The sequence below is a fragment of the Grammomys surdaster genome, unplaced genomic scaffold (genome assembly GCF_004785775.1).
Source record: "Grammomys surdaster isolate TR1022 unplaced genomic scaffold, NIH_TR_1.0 136, whole genome shotgun sequence".
Lineage (NCBI taxonomy): Eukaryota > Metazoa > Chordata > Mammalia > Rodentia > Muridae > Grammomys > Grammomys surdaster.
Window position 1 is genome coordinate 11,274,412 of NW_021604594.1, and position 24,571 is coordinate 11,298,982.

The window sequence follows — 24,571 nt, forward strand, 5'->3', positions numbered from 1 at the left end:
AGTGTGTTTCTGTGTGAACTGACTTGGGAATTATAAAGGCATTTTGACTTTTTAAAAATTGTGCTGTGTTGAGTCCAGAACTGTGATGCTTGGGTCAGAAGAGCTCTACACAGGCTTTATGTAACATTTCAGTTCAGTAGTGGCACGGGTTCTTGCAAGGGATTTTCATGTCATACTCTGAAGTTGACATGTTGAAGATAGCTGTCCTACACACCTGAATAACCCTTGATGCTACACCTTCATTCAGTGCCTGTGCCAGGGCCATGGCACAAAAACTTGGGAAATTTGGGCTAAAATACAATGTTTTATGAGTCGTTGAGTCCTCTTAGGTATACTCTTTTGTTTATGTCATCTGTGTTGCTCAATTAAACATGTATGATTTAGGCTGGAGAGATGTCTCAGAGGTTAAGTGTGCTTCTGTTCTTCCAGAGGACCCGAGATTGGTTCACAACACTTATATCAGTTGTTTATGAACTTTGTGTAATCCAGCTCTAGAGTGTTTGGAGCCTTCTTCTGGCTTCCACAGGCACCTTCACACATGTGGCATACAAACATAAAAACATGTACACATTAAAAAATCCAAAAAAGCCCTCCACAAACAAACATGAGATTTGATGATTTTTATCAGGCAGAAAGTTAGTAAAAAGAATTTTATGGGTCTAGGGATATGGTGTGAGCCTGTGTCCTGTGCTGGGGATGTGGAGACAGACATAATTTTTGGGTGGGTCAGCCACTGCAGCCAGTGAACTTTAGGTTCAATGAGAGACCTTATTTCAAAAAACAAGTAGAACATGATTGAAGAAGCTATCCGATGTCAACTTCTGGCTTTCATACATGTTGGTCTTTATATAGGTCTCTCACATACATGAACACTTACAAATGTGCACACATATCAGTATACACACAAACTTATTAATTTAAACTGCCTGTTTAGTTTACCTGCGATCATTAAAGGAGATCCTGGTTTATTAAAAACTCATATTAGGGGTCTGGAGAGTTGATTCCGCAGCTCAGAGCATGTTCTGATCTTCAGAGGACCCACGTTTGGTTCCTAGAATCAGATTGCTTACAGCCACTGCAACTCTAGTTCCAGGTGATCTGACACCTCTGATCTCCAGTGATTCCTTTGCAAACCCATACACAGACATGTGCATATATGTAGCAGGAGATATTAAAAAATTGGACCGGCAGCTCCCAGCTCTGCTGCCAACTCGCTCAGCCTCAGTGGTCCCACATTCTAGCAACCAAGTAGAACTGCGAAGTTCCCAACACCGGTGGACTACCTAGCCCCATTCCAGGTGTTCTCATCCTGGCAGGCTCTTTGGCCTGGTGCCTCCTAGACGTTGTGTGGTCGCTGCTTCTGCCACTGCCAACCTCCGCCTCCATGACTCTTGACCTGGCCCCTAGGCCAACTCTGCCGACTCCATGGCGCTAGGCTTAGCCCCATGCAATAACCTCCATCGCTGTTAGATATCACAATACCCAGTAACCCAGTAAATCAAAACTCTTAATGTTTATAGTTAACCAATCAGATTTATATATCATCAAATACTCAAGTCCCAAGATACCCACACAATAATTTCAAGGCCAATTGGTAATGGTAAGATGCCAACACAGATTAGACAATTTATCCCATCTGTCCTAACCTTTTGGTTTCATATCTACCTATAGCTGGTTAAAGCCATGCTGGTTTACATCCGCTTCCATTTTCACTCCTCCTCTCTCCTCCTGCCCTCCCCCTCCCACTCTTAGCTCCGCCTCCCTTTTTCCTGTCCAATCACAGGCCTCCTGTTGCACTAATATTTAAAATTCTGCTACACATATATACACATAATTAAAAATAAGGTAAATCTTAAAACAAACACACACACACACACAAAACCAAAACAAAACAACTCTTATTAGGGATGGATGTGTGCTTTGTGGTAGAGAATTTGCCTAGAATGTCTAAAACTGTGTTTTGTCCCCAGCAATGCCCTACTCCCAAAGGAAAATGTCTGGTATTTATTTAAAAAAAAAAACACTTGAAATAATTATTTCAAAGAATTATTTAATAGATTAAACTACTTTTGAAAATAAAATAATTGTCTCTTATGCTTAGTGTATATTACTTTTGTGGAAGATTTTATTGTTGGGAACATCTGTTTGTACCAGTATGTTTATTTTTAAATCTTTTGAAGCTAATTATCCAAAATGCCTTTTTAGGTTAGTCATTTACATGAACTAAAGCAGCTTCCTAAAATAAAATAAATTGCCAAAGCCTTCATTTACTTTGAAGCAGAAGTACAAGTGGTTCAGAGTAGTTTATGAAGTAGCTCAATGTGATAACTGTTTAGGGGCTCACCGAGGCCTGCTCTAGCTCCAAGAAAGGTCATTTAAATAATACCATGGAAAGAAAATAATGATCATGTTAGGTTACATTTGAGGATAAAATTGTTTGATTGAATATAGTGTGAGAGTGTGCGTATACGTGTGTGTGTGTGTGTGTGTGTGTGTGTTTATGTGTGATTGTGGGACCTGATCCTAGGCCACTGCGTGCTAGTCCTACCACTGAACCATACCCTGATACTCTCAGCACAAGCATGTGTTTTAGGATCAAACTGGTTGTTACTATTGGCTCCCACTGATAGTCACAAAACTGAAAGTATAATCTGCATTTCTGAACCATAGTTTTCCATGTAAAATAAGAGCAGTAGTGCTGTACTATCTACATAATTATTTTGTAGTTGAAATACGAGATGTCTTATGTTAGCACATATAAACTGATGTTTATAATGCTGTTTTTTGTAAATTTAGGTCTTATTTTATATATTTTTTGAGGTATGGTCTTACCATGTAGCTCTAACTGGTTTGGAATTTGCTATGTAGACCAGGCTGGTCTTGAATGGAGAACTTGTCTTCTAACTGCTGGTTACACCCGTGTGTAAATGTAGATTTTAAATGGCAATATATTTTCTCTTTTTTTTTAATTAAAACTTGTGTTAATATGCATAATATTTGAAGTTCAGTGTATTCAGTGTATTCCAGTTGTTAGGTAACCAGTATCATCATCCATTTTTAGAGACTTTAAAAAAATATTCATGCTAATTATGCTTTCTTTTAGATTTTTTAAAATGCATATTTTGCTTACATTGTATGTCTGTGCACTGTGTGGATGCCTGGTTCCCATGGAGGTCAGAAGATAGCATTAGATGCCCTGGAACTCAATTATACATGGTTACACGCTGCCATGTCAGTGCTAGGAGTCAGACTCAGGTTCTCTGCAGGAGCAACAGTGCTTTGACTTGATGAGCCATTTCTCTAGCCCCCAAGTTGTATTTTTTATCTGTATAGGTGTTTGGCCTTCATATATGTATGTGTACCATGTGTTGATCACAGACATTGCCTGTTGACCACAGAGGTCACCAGAGGGTGGCAGATCTTTTAGACCTGGAGTACAGATGATTTTGAACCTCGTATGGGTGTTAGGAACCAACCCAGTCCTCTGCAAGAGTAGTAAATGCTCTTAACCAATGAGCCATCTCTCCAGCCCCTTTGAGGGACTTCTTCATCTTCTCAGACTGAAGCTAAGCACCTTTTCAACAGCACTCCACAGTGCTAATTATTTGCTCCTGCTCCAGAGCCACTGTTCTGCTGTCTCTGAATTTGATTACATTGTTTGTTTGGGTTTTTGTCTTTTTTTTTTTTTTTTAAATGGGGTTTCTCTGTGTAGTCCTGGCTGTCTTGGAACTCAATCTGTAGATCAGACTGGCCTCTAACTCAGAGATTCTCCTGTCTCTGCTGGGATTAAAGGCAGGTACCACCACTGAATTTGACTTAAGTATCTCAAGTCAGTGGATCCTACAGTATTTCCTCTTTTTGAGACTGGCTTATTCCATCCTTCACTGTTATTTAATTACTACCTCATTGTTCGTGAGCTGCTGAATAGCTTCCTATTTATTATGTGTAACTTCTAAAAATTGCAGATGTTATTGCTAATGAATATTCTTTTTTTTTTTTTTTTTGCTAATGAATATTCTTATCATGGCTATCTTCTTTGTATATCTCTGGTATTTCTCAAAGAGATAGACTTAGCAGAAAGATTAGTAAGTGAGGGATATATAATAATATCCACATTTAAAGTTCCGTTAGGTATATCTAGGCTCCTTTTCTATTCCTATGAGAGTTTTAATTTTCTAATACTAATTTTTGAAAATAGATAAAACAGGTTTAAAAATCTGTAATAGGATATACAGATATACATTGAATGTAAATTGAAAGTAAATATTGTTCTTATTTACTTTATGATTTTTTTTAAACTTTTATACCTAATGATTGTTACTAGCTTCCTGGGTTTTTTAAAGATAGGCTGTCAAAGATAACTCCAGGCTGTGTTTGAACTCACAATAGATAGGCTGTCAAAGATAACTCCAGGCTGTCTTTGAACTCACTGTATAGCCAAAGATGACCTTGAACTCCTGATCCTTTTTTACCTTCTGAATGCTGGGATTATAGACATGTACCACTACTCCTGATGTATGCTGTGCTGGGGATCAAATGTCAGATTTTGTGCATGTCAGACAAGCATTCTGGCAGTTTGAGCATCAGCAGCCTCTCCTGATTCCTAGTAGAGCGTTTATTGGGAAACTTTAATGGCTACTTAGTAAATACATTGCTCCATTGTATATTGTGTTTATGTGTACTTAAGAGTGAATGTATGTATGCTATGTATGTTTGTAATGCTTGAAAGCTACAAATGTCATGCAGTACAGGCTCTTGACCACTGAGCCATCTCTCCAGTTCCCACTGTGCAGAAACTTTATTTTCATGTAGTCTCATCTGTTTACAGTTTAGGCTGTCTCCTGGGCTACGAGTTCTGCTCAGGAAGTTCTTCCTCCTCCAGTGTCTTGAAGAGAATTCTATGGATTTCTAGAATTTTCAGCATTTCAGGTTTTAAATTAAGGTCTTTGACTCATTTTGAATTGATCATACAAGGTGAAAGAAATCAAGCTTTGCCAGTACTGCTTATTGAACAGGCTATCTTTATCCAGCATGCTTTTGTCTCCTTTGTCAAAATACGTAGGCATGACTTTTTTGTTGTTTCATTTTGGAGTCCTAGTATGATTCATTTGCCTACCCATCCATTTTTATACCAGTACCAGGTTGTCTTTGTAACTTTAGCTCTGTAGTCTAATTAGAGGCCAGGTATTTTAATGCCCTAACAGTGTTCATACCTTTGGTTATTCATGGTCTTTTGTGGTTCCATAGGAAATTCTGAGTTGTTTTTCCTAAATCTGTGAAATATGACATCAGAGTTTTGTTAGGTAAATTAACTTTGGTAATAGAGCCTTCCCCCTGACCCTCCAGTACTCTGTGAATCCAGGAACATGGGATATCTTTCCATCTTCTTTGATTTACTTTCTCAGTGTCTTGCAGCAGATCCTCAAAGCTCATTTGCCTTCTGGCTAATCTAGAGATACTGAACTTGAAGGTCCCTGACAGACTCTTCCTAAAAAGTAAAAAGTTGAGAATGATTGAGGAAAATATACTCACCGTAGTCTCTGTCCTCACATGTGCACGTATGTGAACCAGCGTACACATATGCACATACCTACAGCAACGCACTCGTATACACACACAGAGTAGAGGGTGAGAGAAGAAGCACAGAGTGTCTATCAACTTCTGATCTCTGAATGTGCATGCAACAGTCGAGTGAGCATGAAAACCATGAATGGCAAAGACATTTGCTGTGTAGTGTGTTGTAGCTAATTTGAGAGACATGCATTATACAAGTTTGAAAGCCAGCAAAGAAAATTCATACTCCTTTTGTGGGAGAAGGAAAATGTGTGTGTGTTGTGTGGGGGGGGTGATAGAAGTGTAGGTATTATATCTGGTAGTCTCTTCCTCATTTTGTTCTTATGCCTTAGACAGTTGTTTTGATTTGAAGTTAACTCTTAGCTTTGTTGACTTGTCTGTGCAGTTATGGAGCCGATAAGCTCATAGATGACCATTTGATTGCTTCCTGTCCCTCCTCTCAGCAGCAAGCTCCTGTCTACTCTCCTCCAGTGTTATACATATCACAGAGGTCTGGGACTACCAGTATGATGCTGGATCTCTCTTGCAAATGTAAAGTGTGCCAGTTTTAGAACCAGCTTTAGAACATAGAACATAGAAATCCATTTTTATTCTATCATAATAATTATAATACTAAGCTCAAGACTTTTTTTTTTTTTTTTTTTTTTTTTTTTTTTGGTTTTTCGAGACAGGGTTCCTTTGTGTAGCCCTGGCTGTCCTGGAACTCACTCTGTAGACCAGGCTGGCCTTGAACTCAGAAATCTGCCTGCCTCTGCCTCCCAAGTGCTGGGATTAAAGGCGTGCGCCACTACCGCCCGGCTAGCTCAAGACTTCTTTTGGCCAGTAATATATTCTTTTTCATTTTATTTTCAGTGCTTATTTCATAAAGTAAGAGTCTATTTTAGGAAATATAGCATTTCAGATTGTAGAATAACTGCCAGTTGTACCATGGAACTTTAATTAATGAGTTAGTTAGTCATTGACAGGATCTCTCTATTATGTAGTTTTGGCTATCCTGGAACTCCTTATGTATACCAGGCTTCCATCGCACTCAGACCCACCTTCGTCTGCCTCCCAAATGCTCCCAGATTAGAGGTGTGCACCAGCACTACCTGCCTGTGCCTTGGGCTATTCTTGTGTCTCTTTTTGTTTCTGATATGCAGTCTTAATCCTTAGAAAACACCTCCCTCTTTCCTCTCCAAATAGGATTGCAAGTGTTTGCTAAGTATACTTCCCTCTTGGTTTTTTCCCCCTCTTAAGCTGGTCAGCCCAGTTCTTATGGACATAGAGCTAAGATCAGATCGTGTAAAGATGGTTTCTTGGTTTCTGTGCAGACAGTTAGAATTTTTGGCAAGGAGAATTAAAGGCCCTTATCCTTTTTCTGAATTATTAATGACAGATGTGTCTTCCTTCTTTCTGTTTCGTATTCCTAGTCCCCTGCGTCTGTTTGAATCTCGTCTGTCACAGTTGTTTAGTAAGAGATTTAACAGCGCAGCCTCAGAGAGCTCCTTCAGTTCTGTTCTGGGCACTGGGCTAATGGAGCTGAAGGTAGAACTCCAGATTTGAGTGGCCTTCTTAGTTTATTTGGAATTACAGCCCTCAAGGCACTACTGCTTTATTGAACTGCTAAATGAGAAGGTAAAACTGCCTTCATTCAATTGCCCCACCCCCTTAGGTTAAGTTAGGTGTTTATATGTTAGTAAATCACCTTTAATTACCATGGACATAAATTCTGTTTTCAAGAGCCCTCCTTCCCCCCTTCATAAGCTTGTCATTTAGAAGTTTTAAATGAATCACACATTTTTGCCTAGACACAAATTGCCAATATAAAGTTGTCTTTGATTGTATTCTAAAATAATGGAGTTTCTCCCCCACCCCCCCCTTGGGTTCTGTAATTATCTTTTTTAGCAGTATTTATTAAATTAACCTAGTATTAGACTTTAGCAAATAATTTGACCAAATTTCATATGTTCTCCTTGTTTCTTCAGAACAAATTCAATGTAATCAATAATTCTGCAGTAGTTCTCTTCTACATATACAAGAAATTCTAATAACCAGCCTCTGTTTACTATGGAGAATACTACAGCAGAAGCAGTTCCTTTGACTTTAAATTGCAGTGCTGTATGAAACTGTTTAGTCTGCTAGTTATTTGCAGCTTAGTTGTTTAGATATATTTTTATATCCTTGGTGGTCTTATATTTAAGGTGACTGGAGCATTCTTACTTTTTCTGATATAACTTTGAGGTCTCATTTCCTGTCCTCTGCTCAAAATAGCCAACTGTAGGGATTGCTTTGTAACTCCTCTATCATTAATGCGTTTAAATTAATCAGGGATATGAGAACAACTTCTAATGTCCAGGAGAATCTCTTTATCTTCAAGTATCATGTTTTGAGCCACATTTTTTTTAGTTGTCAGAACTCTGTCATTTCTTAAGTTAAAAATGTAAGTATCAGAACAGGCTTGTTTTTGGAAATCAGTGCAGTCTTTGTTATGCGTGAGTGAATGGAATCAACCTCCTGTAACCTGTTCTTCTGTAAACTTTCCTTGAATACTTTCAGCTCTCCTTTGTGTGCTAAGAGTAGTTTTCCTACAGCAGTGGTGACATTAACTGCAAGACTAACCACACTATTTGGCATTACCATTCTGCAGATGTCTGTAATCTGTAGATGTCTCTAGTAGCCAGTAATTATAGTGGTCCCTTGATTCAAGTAACTGGTGGAGGACAAATTACTAATAGTGGAATAGATTGAGATTTTAGTTAGTAAGATGTGGTATGAAGGGAAATATGGTGGGTAAAATGAGGAGTGAGTGTTAGAGTGACTCTGAAAAGAAAAAATATATTTCAGATATGTAAAGTAGCTGGGAGGGGAAAGCTAAGATAATGTTAGGAAACATGATTTAGAGGTTGCTAAAGGTGTATAATGTTATAAGAAAGAAGTAAAGCTGGGCGGTGGTGGCGCACGCCTTTAATCCCAGCACTTGGGAGGCAGAGGCAGGCAGATTTCTGAGTTCGAGAGTTCGAGGCTAGCCTGGTCTGCAGAGTGAGTTCCAGGACAGCCAGGGCTACACAGAGAAACCCTGTCTCACAAAACCAAAAAAAAAGAAAGAAAGAAAGGAAGGAAGGAAGGAAGAAAGAAAGAAAGAAGGAAGTAAAAACAGGGAGTGAATAAAGATGAGAAAGAGGAAGACAGAATGAGAGGTAGCTGAAAAGGCCTTCTAGTAAACAAGATGTAGAAACTGTAAAGCAGCAGTCTTAAAACCTAACTGAGGAGCAAACACCATGAGATAGATGCATGTAAGAGTGGAAATGAAATATAGAAAACAAGACGTGGTTGCTGACATTCCTTCATCGAGTTAAAAAATGTGAAATTCTTAGATCCCTTTGTCTCTAACAGGCTGCAGGTGCTTTTGTTGGGGGAAGGGGTCCTTATAGCCTTAGTGTTCTTGGGGTTCTGGCACACGGGAGTGGGGGAGGTTGTAAATCCTTTCTAGACAGTTCCCTGTGCACGCCGCCCCCCCCCCCGTTCCGGTCCTGCTGGTCCCTAATGTGATGAGCAGCATCTCTTTCCCTTTCAGAGTCTGCTGCTCTCCCCTGGACAGCTTCAGTAGGCGGGTCTCCAGCTGGGCAATGCTTTTGAGTGTCTTGTTTGTTAATGTGTCTCTGTGTGTGCACACATATGTGAATGCATGGTCCTATGTATATGAGCCCATGGGTGTGTGCAGTAGGGCATGTGTATATCCCCACATTTGTGTTGGGGCTATAAGTTGACATCCTACGTCTTCTTTGATCATTCTTTATCTTACATGTTGAGGCAGGGTCTCTTACTTGACCCCATAGCTTACCTATACAAGTAGTTTCACTAGCCAGCGTCTCTCCCTACAGAATGCTGCCTATAGCTGGGTCACCATGTCCTCTTAGAATTTATGTGGTTGCTGAGAATCTGAACTCGTGTCCTTAGGATTGTACAGTAAGTACTTTATACCCACCCCATCTCCCCAGGCCCTTTGTTTGCTTTAAGGGAAGGTTTTGTCCAGCACCAGAAACAGAACACAGATATTAGTTAATTAATATTTTTGGTTTTATGAGATAGTGTCTCTCCCTCCCTCCTTCCCTGGTTCCCTTCACACACACACACCCTACTTCTAGGGTTTTTCTGTGTAATAACTCTGGTTGTTCGGAAATTTGCTATGTAGACCAGGCTAGCCTCAAACTCACAGAGACCCACCTGCCTCTGCTTCCTGACTGCTGGGATTAAAGGCATGAGCCACCATACTCCGCTTGAGATAGTATCTGTGTAGCCCACTTTAGCTGTGAATTTACTACATAGTTGGCCTCGAACTTCTAATTCTTTTACTTCTGAGTGCCTTAGTTAGGTTTATAGTTCTACGTGGCCACTTTTCCTGTCTTGTAAGAATGTATTTTTAAAAAATTTGTATATGTAGCTTGAACTATTATAGAATATTTGGCAACATTGATGTACTGGCAATATGTTACTATACTATCTCATACAAATAGTTTTATCCTAGAATTAACTCTGATTTGTCTGATTAAGCCTTTTCTTTTTTAGATTGAGAATACTGTGTTTCTCTGTTCATGAAATGTTTCATTGTGTAAAGATTACAGCAAATATTATAAGAAATTATATTATAAAAATGTTGATTATGAAGTGGTAAAAGCTTCTCTTTTTTTTTTTTTTTTTTTTTTTTTTCGAGACAGGGTTTCTCTGTGTAGTCCTGGCTGTCCTGGAACTCACTCTGTAGACCAGGCTGGCCTCGAACTCAGAAATCCGCCTGCCTCTGCCTCCCAAGTGCTGGGATTAAAGGCGTGCGCCACCACCGCCCGGCGTAAAAGCTTCTCTTTATGTTTTATTTTTATAGCCACCTATGGTGTTTTGTGCATAGTGTGTACATTTGAGCAAAGTGCTCATCCCTTGTCAGTCATCAGGGGAAGTACAGAAGTGACTTGTGCTTGTTTTGCAAGACATTCTTTTGTATTTGTGATATCAGCTTTGTTTTATATAGTTAAGTATTACACACTAGAATAATAAAAGTTGCAACCACTAAATGGAAGGACTCAGATTTGTTGACTAAATGTATGTAGCTGTTGACCGCTATTTAACATGATAATTTCTCTAAAAAATTCTCTGATTTTTGGTAGCAAGTGAAAACATGGTTTATATTTATATACTATATATTTACATTTATTGTATTTATATTTTTCTAATTTTAAAATTGATCTTCAGTCAGTATGTATTAGTAACAGATTATAAACATGCATATGTGAAATATCCTTCAATTGTACAATTTGATTTCTGATTTTACTGCCTTAAACAAACATTTACTATTACTTCACTGGTATTGTTCTAATTTTCAAGCTTTTGCTAAAATGTGTTGCAGTTATTTTTATTCCTTTTCTCCAGGGTAGTATAACTATTCGATTAAGGTTTAAGATTGATGTTGGAATAATATTTAGACTGTTAGCTAACTTCTTTTATACTTGCACCAACATTAACTCTGCACTGCAGTCTACATGGGTAGAGACTTAACCAATGTCTTTTTTGAATCTGAATTTCTCCCTTGATCTGTTAAATAATTCTGGTTTTAATATATTTGCATTGCTAACAACCTTAGAATATTAACATTATTTAAATTTATAAGTATTTTCTTCAGATAATAATTTCAAAGAACAAGTTTTAGAAATAATTGAAAATTGCTTAGTTAGTTTTGTATTAATTAATTGCTTGTATTTTGTTTAAAAAGTCCTTAAGAATGTCAGTATTTAGCTTTTATTGTAATAAATTGTGAAAGGTTAATTCAGAATAAGGGCATTTGTTAGTAATACCTAGTATTGTGTCCCTATGATGTATTAGACTTTGTAAGATGCAGCATTGGTCCCTATATAGAAACTACATGCCTTCAATGATTAAAAGACAAAACAGTACTTGCAAGTAAGACTTCTTATCTTTTTTAGAACAAGCTAAATTCAAATGGAAGCTTTATTATTTACATGAGCAAAATATAAGATTTGGTTTTGGCTCCTTGGCTGCTGTGATGTGAGTGGTCTAATATAGTGGACATTGGTACAGAATGAGTGAGTCATAGGACATCTGCTCAGAAGGCCCCAGAGAAGCCCGAGCTATGCTGGGAGATCTCTAATCAGTGCATCTGTCCCTGAGACTTGAGTTGCTACAAGGATAGTTCTCTATTTTGGTGCCCTCACTGTACAAAGGCAGCATATTAAATTCTTTTATTCATGGGACTAGAATATTTGTACTGCTGATATTTAAATAATAGAGTTACAGTAATGACACTTTTGAGACTAGAGATACAGGCAAATGGCAATATGTAAGTTAGCTTCAACTATTTCTTGTCTTCAACTGATTGTTTATGGGAGAGTTTTACATTGCAGACACATAGGTGTTAGTGTCTTACAAGATATATGCTTTAGAACCAGGGAAATGTAGATGGAAGCCAGATGCCTAGATGCAGATAGGATGTCTAAGAAGAACCAGAGCATAGCTAGGTGCCTCCTGAACCTAGATGGAGCAGGGTGAGGGAGAGCAGAGAGAGAAAGTTGTGTTACATATATGTATGGGAACTTATTAGTATGCATTTTGTGTTTTAAAAATCACCCTTAATTTCACTGCTCAACAACCCATTAAATGGGCAGTGTCTACATGGAATTCTATGAGGAGATGTTACCTTACTGGGAGATCTGAATCTTATTTAATACTTTGATTTTTTTTTTTTAAGACAGGGTTTCTCTGTGTAGCGCTGGCTGTCCTAGTACTTGTTCTACAGACTGGGCTTTCCTTAGAGATCCACTTGCCTCTGCCTCCTGAGTGGTGGGATTAGAGGCATGTGCCACCACGTATACCACCTGACTGGATCCAAATCTTATAATTTTCATTATTTCAATATTCTCTAGGCTGCAGTTCTTTGTAAATATTACCAAACTTAGTATGTTTTATTCTTTTTAAAAATATTTACTTAAGATTTTTGTTGTTGTTAAGATTTATTTATCTTATTTATATGAATACACTGAAGCTGGGACTTGAACTCAGGATCTCTGGAAGAGCAGTCAGAGCTCTTAATTGCAGAGCCATCTCTCCAGTTCTAGTTTGTTTGCTTTTAAGAATTATTAATCTATTTTATGTATGTGAATACGCTGTTGCTGTCTTCAGACACACCAGAAGAGGGCATTAGGTCCCATCAAAGATGGTTGTGAGCCACCATGTGGTTGCTGGGAATTGAACTTTGGACTTCTAGAAGAGCAGTCTTAATTGCTGAGCCATCTCTCTAGCCTTATATTTTATTCTTTAAAAAGTACTTTTAGTTATTTAAATAGTAGTATGAAGATTGTTAGAAGTACGTTTAAAATAATCAAAATTTTTATAATTTATGGGAATATTATTCTGAATTTCAAAAATCAATATGCTATGGGTTTGAAAACATTATTTTCCCCAATATATGTTATAATTCTATAATGTATCATTGTTATTGAACAAATATACTTTGCTGTAAACAAAAAACTTTTAAAAAAGTTGTAAGGACTTTGAGTTTAATCCTGAGGTGTAGACAGCTGGCAAGAGTATCATTCCTTATAGTGAAAAGGCCTGACTGACTTCAGAATGTGAGACATGAACACTGACATAGAAAGTGGCGGTGCTCTCCTGGGTAGAAACAGCTGGGCATGGTAAGAGGACCTCCTCTGAACTTGCGGCAGAGCAGCAAAGCTGAGCATAGTCTGGCTGCAGTGCAGTCCATGAAAGCTGTGAGGTGGGGTCTGTGTTACCCTTCTCCAGCTCCAGCAGGTAGGGTAAGAGCCCATGGAGATGGAGGGTGGGAAGCATCCCTCAGGTGTGTGTTGTTCATCAAAGAGAAAATGATAGAGTCAGGAGCCTTCTGCCTCTTGTTATTAAAATAATACCTAAGGCTTTAGGACACTGATAAAATTCATTGCAGTGCTGAAAGTTGGGGTGGGAATTTGTTAGGTTCACAACTGTCTTTAGTGATATGAAGAGAGTTGAAAAAACTACATTCTCAGCCTAGAGTTACATAGCCAAGGTTGAAACTTGATCAGAACAACAGCGTAGTTGACGTGCCAACTGCTAGTTACCATCAAAGCAACATGTTTCTAATGAGTTACGTAGAGGGGAAAAAGGGTAGTCACAGTGCAAAGGAAAACGGTCAGTGCACAATTGAATGGACAGTACTAATAAACCAAACTGCATCCAAAACAAGTCCTCTCTATAGGAATTTGAAGTTAACAACAGAGCTAATGTCAAATCTAGCCCTTTTACTCCTCTCTCCTTTCCAGTGCAGAGGCTCTTCTGAGTGCTAGCTAAGTGCTCTGCCACTGAGTCACACACACATTCTTCAGTTCAGCGTTTAGCTCAATGAATTCAACCCTTGCTAAACTCCCAGGAAAATAAAAGATTCGGGCCTTGTAAGGTGGCTTAGTGGGTAAAGGCACTTGCTACCAAAGTCTGACTACCTGAGTTCAATCTCCAGAACCAACCTAAAATTGCAAGGAGTGATCTGGCTCTCCTACAGGCTGATCTCTGACTCTACATGTGTGCAGTGGTGCACACACATGTGTACACAATATAAATAAGAGTAAAAAATATAAAAAGATTTACTCTATTTAAGGCATATGAAAAGTGTTTCAGTTTATGCTGTTCCCTACAGGGTGGTTTTTCCAGTAGAAAATTATGAGGCATAAAAGACCAGGGAAAACACACTAAAAAAAGAAGCAATAATTGAAACTATGTTCAAGTACTCTATATATGTTACTATTTCACAAGGAATTTTAAATAGCCAAGTTTTAAAGAAGTAGATAATGTGCATGACCGGATGGGTAATTTCAGTAGAGATTAAAGGATAGAGGAACTGGAAGGAACACTGGAGATAGAAACTACAGTGACTGTCTTGGCTGTGGCATCTTGACACAAGCTGTAGTCAGCAGAGATGAGGGAGCCTCTATTGAGGAAATACCTTCATAAGATGGAATATAGGCAAGGACATTTTTTTCTTAATTAGTTATTGATGGGGGTGGACCCAGCTCATTGTGGGTCATGCCATTCCTGGGCTGGTAGTCCTGTGTTCTATAAGAAAGCAGGCTGAGCATAGGAAACAAGCCAGTAAGCAGCATTCTTTCATGGCCTCTGCATCAGCTCCAGCCTCCAGGTTCCTGCCTGTTTTTGAGTTCCTGTCCTGGCTTCCTTCCATGATGGACTACAATGTGGAAGTGTAAGCCCAATAAACCCTTTCCTCCCCGGCTTGCTTTTAGTCATGGTGTTTCATTGCAGCAATAGGAACCCTTTAAGGCAGTGACAAATAGCGGATGCTTTAGACTCATTAAGTAAGAAACATTGACTGAAACTAAACACAAAGAGAAGAGAGCTTGGCAAAAAACTGAAGAGAATATCAAGAGAATCAGAATGTCTGACAACTGACATGTAAAGGAAGGAGCATGCCATGTGTCTCTTTATAGTGCGGATGTGTTAGGTGACAGCATCATTGTGTTTTCATCTAGAAAACTAGAGGGATAGCTAGCCTACTACATGATTAGACTGAATAGTTTAGGAAATTGCAACTCAATGTTAAGTTTTGTATATACAAACAGTGTCTTACTAGTTAGGGTTTTATTACTGTGAAAAGACACCATAGCCAAGGTAACTCTTATAAAGGACAACATTTAATTGGGGCTGGCTTACAGGTTCAGAGGTTCAGTCCATTACCATCAAGGCAGGAGCATGGCAGTGTCCAGACGGGAATGGTATAGGGGGAGCTGGGAGTTCTACATCTTGATCTAAAGACCACTAGAAGACTATTTCCAGGCAGCTAAGAGGGAGGTCTCTAAGTTTACCCCCATAGTGACCACTTCCTCCAAAAGGCCGCACATCCTCCAACAAGGCCACATCTTCTAATAGTGCCATTCCCTGGGCCAAGCATATTTAAACTACCACACACAGGAAAATTGTAGTAAAAGTACTAGTTAGTTAACAGGATTGGTCAGCATATATCTATAAACCCTGTGCTTGGGTAGCAGGAGGATAATCATTTCAAGCCAGCCTAGGTTACACAGATTGTGTCTCAAAAACAAGCAGACAGCAAACACTTTATAGTTTGGAAATTTTTAGTTAAAGTATAATCTCCTGAGACTTTTATTGTATATAGTCTATTGTTGACCAAAACATTATTGTGTGACTCAGACCCATGTATGTATGTATGTATGTATGTATGTATGTATGTATGTGTGTATGTGTATATGTATAAATTTTTTCCCAGTTGCTGTGGCTCAAACTAAGAGCCTTATATATACCAGGCTAGTGGCTAGTGCTTTACCAGAGTTAATGTCCTTAGTGCTCACCACTGTATTTTAAATAATGACTAAGGATTTTCCAGAATGAATGAAACACATTCCAAGAAACTTAGGTAATCACAAACAGTATGAATAACATACTGAGAATTTTGTGTGATAATAAAATGTGTTCTGATCTAGACCTGGAGAACTGGCTCTGTGGTTAAGAGCATTGGCTGCTCTTTCAGAGGCTCAGGTTCAGTTCTCACCACCCATATGACAGCTGTCAATCATCTGTAACCCCAGATCCAGATCCAGAGGATCTGATGCACTTTACTGGCTCCCACAAGCACAGAACACATATGGTGTACTTATATAAATAAAGGCAAAACATCCATACACATAAAAATAAGACGGTCTTTTAAAGTTTTGGCTGGCATGGAACTCACTATGTAGACCAGGCTGGCCTTGAGCTCATAGAGGTCCACCTGCCTCTGTCTTCTCAGTACTGGGATGAAAGGCATGTGCTACCAAAACCCACAATAATTTGTTTTTGTTTGTTTGTTTGTTTTTTGAGACAGAGTCTTACTAGGTAGTTTTGGCTGGCTCTGGCTTGGAGTTTGTCCTGTAGATGAGATCGGTCTCAAACTCATAGAGATTCTGTTTGTCTTTGCCTCCTGGGTATTGAGATTAAAGGTGTGTGCTCTTCTGCCTGTCCAATTTTTTAAAAAAAGTTTTTAATTTAATTAAAAGTTCTTTAAAATTAAGTTCAACTTCCATTCATTCCAGTTTCTCCCTGATCCCTCCCAACTCTATGCGTTCATTCATTTGTGTACTGTCTCTGTGTCTCTGTGATTCATTTTCTCCCTCCCTCCCTCCCTGCCTCCCTCCCTCCCTCCCTCCCTCCCCCCCCCCCTCCCTCCCTCCTCCTTCCATCCCCTCCTTAAGAAAAAATGGACTCTCCCAGCTGTCATCAGTTGCCAGTGGCTTCTTATCTAGGTGTTGGACCTCATGACCAACTTGTCTTCCTCTAATGCTGGGATCTTATCTGGCTTGATTTTGCACAGATATTGTGCATAATATTCACAGTCACTGTAAGTTGGTATGTGAAGTTGCTCTTGGGTCCTGCAGCCACGATTCCATTATAGTCACCCACCCTTTCTGGTTCTTAAAATCTTTCTGCTCCCTTTACTGCAATGATCTCTGCACCTGGAGAGGAGGTGGTATATGTTATTTAGGGCTGAGCACGCCTGCAGTCTTTATTCTTCTCATGTTAGCAGTTGTGGGTCACTCTATTACATGCTGTCTACTGCTTAAAAACAACTTCACTAATGAGGTTCACTAATCTTTGGGTGTAATGACAAGTCGTTAAGAATTGGTTCAATACTATGTCCACTGAGCAGAATAACAGTAATAGAGTCTCTCCAAGGTGTCTGTTTAGCCAGAGCTTTTTGCCCCTGGTTATGTGCCAGGCACATGTCTTATGAAACAGGCTTTAAGTCTTGTCAAGAAAGTTGTTTGATTACTCTCATAACACATTTGTGTCACTATTACACAGAGGGCATATCTTGGCAGGTCAGTGATTATTATAGCTTGCAGGATTCACACCTGTGTAAGATTTATTATTAATTTTTTTCTCTGCTAGCATGGACAGCATCTTTTAGCACTGTGAAAGTTGGCTAGTAGGGGTGAAACTTCCAGGTCATTATCAGCTTGATTGCTCCATTGTCCATGACTCAAGTATGTGGTGTCTTCTGCAGTAGGTTCTTACCTCCTTCCCTCTATCTTCTCCTTCTCTATCTCCATCTGTATATATATATGTATGTGTATGTGTATGTGTATGTGTATGTGTATATAGTCTTAGTAAGGATTTCTGTTGCCGTGAAGAGACACCATGACAAAGGCAGCTCTTATAAAGACAACATTTAATTGGGGATGGCTTACAATTTCAGAGTTTCAGTCCATTTCATTTTCATTATGGCAGGAATCATGGCAGTGTCCAGGCAGACATGGTGCTGGAGAAGGAACTCATCTTGTTCTGAAGGCAACCAGGAGAGAATATCTCCCACAGGGGGTGGAGCTTGATCACCAGAAGCCCTCAAAGCCCACCTGCACATTAATGCACTTCCTCCAACAAGGCCACACCTTCCAATGGTAGTAGCACTTTCTATGGGCCAAGCATATCTAAACTACCACAATGTATATTTGTATATGTTTTAATATACATTTATATTTAGTATTTAGGCATATATGTATATGTATATATATATATATATATATATATATATATATATGATACATATGCATATATATATGCATGCTTCTGTAATAGTAGGTTTCCCACATGACTTTCTCAAAGATTTTTTTTTTTTATATTAGTTGTCCCTTTCTACTCCCATATTCCTCCAAGCTTTAAATTTTTGTCTTAGTCTGGCCATGTACTGTGGTAGCTACCCTATGTATATATATTGATTGAAGAAATACAGCATAAGCATACATACATACAGCCACCTGTACTTTGGTTCTGTGGTTGGATTTCTGATGTATATTTAAACCTAAGAAGTCTGATGTTTCCAGCAGTTGGTGGTCAAATCTAGATACTGGTAATAAAAATAAAAATGAATATATTTTTAAAAATTGTACTAGTGTTACATCAAATGTAAAATTGTTTTTTTCATAACTTAAATATATTCACAACAAACTATTTTATTATGGATTTTAAAAATCTTCATTGAGGGAAATGTTTCCACTAATGTTAATTAGCTAGTAACTGCTGTTTCCCGTGTGCTTCAATTACAGTATGTTGCTTGATTATATGTTATAAAGTAAACTTAAGGTTACTCTAGGCAGTTAGATAAAGTACTTTGTGGGTTAAGTCACTGTTAGGGGCAGATTTCGTACATATTTTTTGAGGGAGGGGTAGGTATAAGTAAAAATTGAAGATAATACTGAAGCATTGTCTATTATCTATTATTAAATTAATCTGTTTGTATTTCTCATTCTTACTGTATAACTAGAAATTAATTATAAGTTTAGTTGTCTGTGCAGAATGTTTCAGAAACATGAGGTACTAGTATTGTCTAATAATTGAGAGCAGTATTTATTGAGTAACTGATGTCATATAGAAGTTCCATAGATCCAGGTTAGTAAAATTAATAGTACTTCTCCTTAAAAAGTTAAGAAGAGGAGAATAAGATAAATTCTAAAAGTCATTATAACTCAGAATTAGTAAGTAGATCTTACAGTAGTCTAAGGTGTGTGTTGTTTTATATTGGTTATTAATAATATTTCGACCATCAGTAGTGGTATCTATAACATATATAACATGTTTGTTCCATTTAGGCCCCTGTTTGACAAATAAGTAAGCAAAATATTGATAGGTTCCATGATTGATAAATGTTTTAGAGTGTTCCAAAGTTATTATAGAGTTCTCATAAGTGAACCTTTAGGGCAGGGAAGATACATATTTGAATATTCAGTGTATGGACATGGTTTGGAATGCTTAATAAACTAGACTCAGGAAAAAAGAACACTGTCTAACCATTTTAAGAAGTTTCTGTTTATTTAAACTTTGATTTATGAAGATAATAGAGATTACTCACACTGATATATAATCATACAACTTGGGAATTAGAATTTCACAAGTAAGCTATTTTTTAATAATTTTTAATTTTTGCTTCCTTAGTTGTATTATATCCCTAAATGTAAAGTAAAATATGTACTGTTAAAAATATACATGTACGCATGGGTATACCAATTTATTTTTATTTTATTCTTTTAATTTTTATTTTAATGTAAGCATTATCTTTGGTTTAAATTTCTATTTAACATTACATTGTTTTTCATATATAAATTGATTTTAATGTGAGTTACATAGCTCAGATCATGAGCTAATTTGAAATACAACATGTTATGATTGACCCTTCTCCTCTCCCTTCACCTCCTTTCCCTTTTCTCCCTGTTCCTCCCTTTGCTTCTGTGTGTCTTCCTATGTAACTCAGGGTGGCCTTGAACTCAGCAGTCCTCCTGCATCAGCTGCCACAGAATTAACGTACAGGCTTGCTTCACCTCCCCTAGCCTATCTTTATTGCTGTAGTCACTTTTCTGGTGGGAGTTAACTTCTAAATACAAAAAGTAGTATGAAGAAGCAGATTTTAAGGTTGAACTCGTTGAAATAATTGTCAGTTTTGTTCTCATTCAGAGTTTTTACTTAGTTTTCAGAAGTCAGTAGTATGTAGATTTTGTTTCTCTTATTGTTGCTCTCAGTTATATAACAGTAGATAATTTTGCTGTTGCCTTGTTTTGTGATCATTTAAGCTGAATGCAAAGCTCATATGGAAGATTATAAACAGAGTTCACTTATACATTTACCCTGGAGATTTAGGTCCAGTCACAAGTTGAAGTTAGTGGCATACTTTGCTTAGAAAATAAATTTCATGGTTTGATTGTGTGAGGTGTGTGTATGTGTTTGTCTTAAGGAGGTAGAATGTTTTATTTTTGTTCATATTGTGTTTAAGTTTAGATCTTATGTTTCTAAATTATTGAAACTTGAGAGTGGTACCAGTTTATTGTGTACCTGTATGAAAGAGGTAGATTAATAAATTTAAATTGTGAACGCTGTCCGTCTCTCCGGGAACCGGGAAGGACGTTGGTGTACAGGACATTGACTACCCTGAGTTCCGGTTCGCTGTTGCCGAAACCCAGATGCGTGGTCTTCTGGCCAAGCGTCTGCGGGTTCATATTGTTGGCGCGTTCACTGTGGCCCTGGGAGTTGGTGCTGCCTATAAGTTTGGCGTGGCTGAACCAAGAAAGAAGGCATATGCAGATTTCTATAGAAACTATGATTCCATGAAAGACTTTGAAGAGATGAGGAAGGCTGGTATCTTTCAGAGTGTGAAGTGATTCCAGAATGCAAAGAATTCTTTGGATTGCGCTCCATAGAAGTTCATTGCTGACCTGTGCACCTGAACTATGAGACATGAATATGTGGGCTAAGGAGTAGTTTCCCTCAATAAACAATAATTATATGGAAAAAAATAAATTTAAATTTTGTTGTTTATGAGTTCTTACATTCTTAAAGTTGACTTGTTTCTTCAGCAGGAATTGTAATTCAGCTTAACTATTAACTAGAGAATAAATTGTCTCTGGATAGATAGGCTTCTAAGACTCATTGAACATCTGTAATAAATACACCACCCATTTTAGTGGTGTGTGCCTAGTATCCCAGCATTTACGAGACTGTTTTAGAACCCCTAAGGATACCATGTCTCATAAAACAAAACAAGATGAAAAAATAAACAAACAAACAAACCAAAAATTGGAAATAAATACCTATAATTGGTACTTGTAAATGCTGAAAATTAATTAATGAACTTATTACTTTATAGTTGAATTTGCAACTTCCAAAGAGTTTAGATAAATAATTAAATACAGCTTAGTAGCAAGTGGTTGAATGCAGTATTTTAAAAACAGGAAAGTTAGAATATTTTGGAATTGTTTTGGAATTAATGTAATTGGGGAAGAGTTACAAGGTTACTAACATTCTATAAATTATTATTTTAGAATATGCCTTTTTATAAATCAAAATTAATTTTCTGAGAAGTTGACAGTAATCTTTTATTGTTTGTAATGAAGTGTACTTAAAAAAAAAAAAAAGCCGGGCGGTGGTGGCGCACTCCTTTAATCCCAGCACTTGGGAGGCAGAGGCAGGCGGATTTCTGAGTTCGAGGCCAGCCTGGTCTACAGAGTGAGTTCCAGGACAGCCAGGGCTACACAGAGAAACCCTGTCTCAAAAAACCAAAAAACAAAACAAAACAAACCCAAACACACACACACACACACACACAAAAACAAATAATCCAAATATTCTTGATTGACTGACTGACCTAAGGTGCACTACCAATTTGTGTATGGTTTCTGGCAGAGAATAATAGTGCTCTTCAATTGGATTTAGGCTAACTTTTAAAGAATGCACTTGTTCTAAGTAGTGTTAAGAAGTGCTGAAATCCATGTCAATATTCAGAATTCCTATTTTTCTTTAACAGAAGGTTGTGATAAAATGGTACATGGTGTGTTTTCATTGCCTGTTGAAAGACTTTCATGCAGTTAAAATAAGCATTTTGATGGTGGTTGAATTAAGAGTTTTCGTCAGTCTCTTCTCATCATGGATGATTAGACTAAAACGTCTGCTTGTCTTGACTTGAGATCACCACAGCTTCAGATAACATGCTTTGTGATTGAAGGTCGAAATATTTTGAATTCTAATAGGCTGCCAGATGAATTGCTTGAAATAGACTGTAAAATTTCAAGGCATCCTTTTCCATCTGCTGTGAAAAGAACCATTGGGAATGGTTGAGCTTGATGATCATAGAATTACTGGATGGTGATTCTAAAACCCTCAAAGGGAAGTTGCTATGGAGATCTTGTTCCAAACTGTGAAATGATTCACCTTTGAAAGGCTGCAGGGTCTGAGAAGCTGAACACATCATTGTTCAGGTGGTCATTGGTTAGGAAATTGCTGGTGCCTGTGTAATCAGCACTCCTGTGGTAGTTAGCGATCTAAAAAGGTTTGTTCTGAGTGATGTGGGACAACAGCAATGTGCATAAGGCACTCCTCTCAGTCTCGGTTTGTTCAGCCTGCTGCTTGTAATACAGTGAACTGCACAGCGCAGAACAAACTGCTTTGTTGAGGAAACCTTTTGAAAACAAGATTTTGCACCAGTGAGTTTAATGTCAAAATAAAATGATCTCTTTTGGAAATAAAAATTGTACAGAAATATGATTTCTTGGTTTGTTTTTTTTAATCCCCTGTACATGTTGGTGGTAGGATGCTCTATCTCTCTTAAGGTCCAAGGCTTTACACCATGGTGAGGGTCACCCCTTACCATGCTGCACACTGTGTCAGGAGCCTTCTCAGAACTGGAGGAGCACCTGAAGAGTGTGGAAAAGACTACACACCATTAAGAACAAGTCTAGGACACTTTCCAATGAATAGGAATAGAGTATGATTGCTTTTCCATAGCAGATTGTTTCTCATATGTATTTACAGCAGTGCTTCAAATTGATTTTTCTGTTTTTTTTTTAGCTTAAATACTCAGAGTCAACTTTTAATTCTAGAAACTTAATGGAACAGTTTTTGAAATTTATATAATTACCCTATAAACTACTATGCTGTCTTGTAAAATAAATTAAATCAACTCTGCTTGATAAGTGTCAGTAATGTTAAACCTAAGTAAACATATATGAAACTTCCTGAAAGACATTTGTATATCAAGTTTCTCTATGTGCTATATGTATACATAGCGTGCAGTTTTATATAACCACTGTTGTGGATCAAGAGACACAAGGTTTTCATGTTCTCCAGTGCTTTTCATGTGTCGTTGCTGCTGATCCCTTTTACTGTCCCTCAGTACAGTTTTACCACGTTAGAATTGCATGTAATGTCACATGGCATATAGTGCTTGTATATGTGTTTCACTTCACTAGCAAGCACACTTTTGAGTTTGTCTGTAGTTTCCCTGTTGATATTTTATTGCCAGGTAGCCTTTAGTACTATTGAATATCACAATTTGCCCATCCATTTATGAGTTGGTGACTTGTAACTTGTTCCCAGGCCTTACTATTATAAACATCTGTGTACAAGTGTTTATGGGAACATACATTTCTATTTTTTGGTGGGGGTAAGTACATAGAAATTATATTTTGGGGTTGATATACAGAGTATTTAAATCTGTACTTTCATTTTTGTTTCAAATATGTTTCTTCCTAATTTTTTAGGATGCAGAATAAGGAGTTTCATTGTGATAGCGTCATACCTTCAGATCATTGCGCTTTGGTTTGCTAAAATGTTAAAGATTTTATTTTTCATGAGTGTTCTTGAAGGCCTGTCAGTTGTTTGGGTTTCATGTGGTCTTTATCTACTTTCACACTAGGATAGTATTAGCCTTGTGAATTATTATTTCTAATGGGTTTGCTGGAGATTGTAGTTCATTCTCTCCTAAATGATAGAAAGAATTTACCAGTGGAGCCATTTCAAGGCCTAGGTTTGTTTGTTTATTTCTTTATATTTCTTTATTTTTTGTGGTGAAGTTTCTATTGAAACAAAATAATTTATATTTTTTTGTTCACTGTTGTTCATTTGTTTCTAGATTTTTTTGTTTCAGCTAGATTGTTGAATTTATTAGTATAAAGTTATTAGTCTATCATTTAGTATATTATGGCCACAGTAATGACCCCTCTTTCATTCCTGATATTGGAGCAAGACATAATTTTTACTTTTTGTCCTTTCTTGATTAATGTATCTGCAGCCTAATTAATTAATTAATTTTTTTCTTTTTGGCTTTTCGAGGCAGGGTTTCGCTGTGTAGCCCTTGCTGTTCTAGAACTCATTCTGTAGACCAGGTTGGCCTTGAATTCAGAGATCTGCCTGCCTCTGCCTCCAGAGTGCTGGGACTAAGTATACTGCCACTATCCAATTTTACTGATCTTTTTAAAAGACCCTGTCAACTGGTTTGCTTGCTGTGCCTCTTGTCCTATCGTTGACTTTATTTAGCTCTCATTTACAGAAAGCTCTTGGGTTAAAGGTATGTACTAAGCCACACCACAGCAACAACTCTGTGCTCAGAAACCAGTTTAGTGCATCTTTTCCTGAAGAGTTCCCGAAGGGCTAGCCTCGCCAGGGAGCAGCATGTCTTCAGTCTCAGAGAACATAG

General features: G+C 37.8%; 1 protein-coding gene across 1 annotated transcript in view; it reads left to right on the forward strand.

Annotated features, from left to right (window-relative positions):
- Ola1 (Obg like ATPase 1) overlaps positions 1 to 24,571 on the forward strand; it is a 122,268-nt gene that overhangs the window by 15,689 nt on the left and 82,008 nt on the right. The window lies entirely within an intron of this gene.